The sequence below is a fragment of the Callithrix jacchus genome, chromosome 8 (genome assembly GCF_049354715.1).
Source record: "Callithrix jacchus isolate 240 chromosome 8, calJac240_pri, whole genome shotgun sequence".
In the NCBI taxonomy this organism is placed as follows: Eukaryota; Metazoa; Chordata; class Mammalia; order Primates; family Cebidae; genus Callithrix; species Callithrix jacchus.
The window spans coordinates 104,741,545-104,744,363 of NC_133509.1; the positions used below are offsets into that span (position 1 = coordinate 104,741,545).

The 2,819-nt window shown below is 36.6% G+C and overlaps 1 pseudogene; it reads left to right on the forward strand.

The window, feature by feature from the left end:
• The first annotated feature begins 643 nt into the window (after window positions 1-643).
• Window positions 644-1,148, forward strand: LOC118144972 (large ribosomal subunit protein mL42 pseudogene; annotated as a pseudogene).
• Window positions 1,149-2,819: the final 1,671 nt, after the last annotated feature.

Consider the following 2,819-nt stretch of genomic DNA (forward strand, 5'->3'; position numbering starts at 1 on the left):
CAAGCTCTTAAAAGAGTAGATTGTTAGTTTGAGGTCCAGTAGCCAGGAAGAAAAATGTGGTGGAGCTTCCCATTCCCTTTGCTTTCTGTGCAAGAGTAAGCCACTTTTTTTCTGGACTAAACATTGTCCACTTATGGGTAGTCTGATTTATAGAACAGATAAGATATCAAGTGTTCTTCACTGGATTAATTCTGTGTACCTTGCCCCTAATAATTACATCAGGGAAGGAATAATTTCCCAGATTGGGGCTGATTTGGCAGGGTCTCTACATTGGCACTGTTATGAATTACTTTAGGGAATTCATGCTTTTGAGGCTTCTCTCTTGATATCAAAAAAGGAAATAACCCAGTATTTAGTCAGTTTCCAGTTCCTGATAGCTTGTGAAGGTGGAAGAGGTTTATAGGGTAGGTATTAGGGAGTGGTTCTTGGGTAGATACGGCCCTTGTCTGGTTCTTTCCCTTTTTCATAAATCTCTTGAGTGCTGCTAGATAGGGTTTGAAGGCGTTCCCCAAACAAGATGGCAGACTTGTGGCGAGAAGCTGTGAAGCAGGAGTAGAAATGAGTATGCCGAGAAGCAGATTTTAAAAGCAATTTCTCTTCAGACCATCTTTTTTCATATCACTTGATAAGCATCTTGAAACACCATGGCTGTAGCTGCAGTAAAATGGGTGATGTCAAAGCAAACTACCCTGAAACATTTATTTCCAATCCAAAATGGAGCTTTATATTGTGTTTGTCATAAATCTACATATTCTCCTCTACCAGATGACTATAATTGCAAAGTAAAGCTTGCTCTGACTTCTGATGGCAGGACAATAGTATGTTACCACCCTTCTGTGGATATCCCATATGAACACACAAAACCTATCCCTTGGCCAGATCCTGTGCACAATGAAGAAACACACCATCAAATCCTGAAAATGAGATTGGAAGAAAAAGTTGAACCCCTTGAGCAAGGACCTATGGTAGAACAACTTAGCAAAATGTTCTTTACTACTAAGCATTGCTGGTGTCCTTATGGACGGTATCACAGATGTCGTAAGAATCCGAATCTTCCAAAAGACAGATGATGCTGAGGTTCCTGGGAGAATCAAAGAGAAATGTGCCTCATTTGCCATTTGAGAAAATGCAGCTGATGTATACTAATATATAGTAAAGTAATAATGATAAAATATCTTTTCATATATTAGAATGTGTACTTCTATATATGTTAAGTAATTCTGGATTTGATATTCTCATTTAGAGAAACCTATTACATTTTCTTTTTCAATTTTAGTCTTTCATTTATGTATGGTCTCCAATTTAGAACTTTTCCATAGTGCCAAAGCTATACGTATTCAGTAGAACATCCATAGATTACATCAGAACACTTTGTTATAAAATAGGCTTTGTGTTAGATGATTTTGCTCAACTGTAGGCTAATGTAAGTGTTCTGAGCATATTTAAGGTAGGCTTGCATTTTCAATTTACGGTATTTTCAATTTACAGTGTGTTTATTGGGACGTAATCCTACCATAAGTTGAGAAGCATCTCTTTTTGTGTGTCTAGTATGATTTAAGTATTTTTACATCGTTAGCCAAACAGTGTTAGTAGTATAAACATAATTAATAAAAAGGTGCATGGCTTTCCTGAGGGAGATTTTTAAATTGCCTTTGAGAAGAAACTCATAAGGTCTACCAAGAAAATAGATGTTATAATGTTTCAATTGGCTTCTAGGAAATAATTAAATTACTGATATTTTGATCAGGTTTTACTATCTACTAGGCCCCTTCCATCCATTCTTATTAAATTATCAAAATAATCCTTTGAAGAAGGAACATAATCACATTTTACAGTGACTCGAACCCTACCAAACAAGTGGGAGAGCCAGGAGCCAAACTGTCAGGCTCCAAAGCTCTTCTCAGTGCATCACAATGACAAAGGGGTGGTTTTCTTTCACCCAAGAATGTGCTTTCCTAGAGATTTTTCTAGATAGAATATTATGTAATTTGTTTTGAGGGTTTTTTTTTCCTGTCTTAAAGATTATGCTAGCTTCAGAACACATGCAAACAGCTGCAGCTCTGTGGTTAAAATGTTAATGTCACTTAGACTAGTGTTATGAGAATGTTAATAGATAATTCTGCTGCCACTACTACCTTATGTGTGATCCTTAATAGCATTGCTTCCCCTTCAATTTCTATTTAGGAGGTGAAGACTCTTTTAATAAGTAGACAATTGCTTTATTTAAACTTGTACTGTAAAATGTTTGTGATACAGTAAAATTGATGTGAAAAATAATTTCTCATTCAAAGTCTATTGTTTGATCTAGTTCTTTTAATAAAGGAACTCTAGTTGAAGTTTCAAGTTAAAAAAAAAAAAAAAAGAGGTAGGCTGGGCACAGTGGCTCACACCTGTAATCCCAGCACTTTGGGAGGCCAAGATGGGTGGATCATCTGAGGTCATGAGTTCGAGACCAGCCTGGCCAACATGGTGACACCCCATCTTTATAACGAAAAAAAAAAAAAGAAAAAAAGAGGTGATTAGGTCATGAAGACTCTGCCCTCATGAATGGATTAATGCCATTATCGTAGGAGTCGGTTTGTTATTGAGAGAGTGGGTTTCTCACGAAAGTGAGTTCAGCCCTCCCCTGCTCTGTCTCTTAGATGCTTTCTTGCTATGGGATGCCTTCTGATCTAGGCCACTCATATTAGTAAGTTCATAGGTATTTTCAATATTGTACACTAAGCTAAACAACAATAACAAAAATCAGAACGTGACAATCTAAAGAAGTTGGATAGGTGTATAAAGGTGAACCTGAGTAAAAAAGTGAACATTAAAAA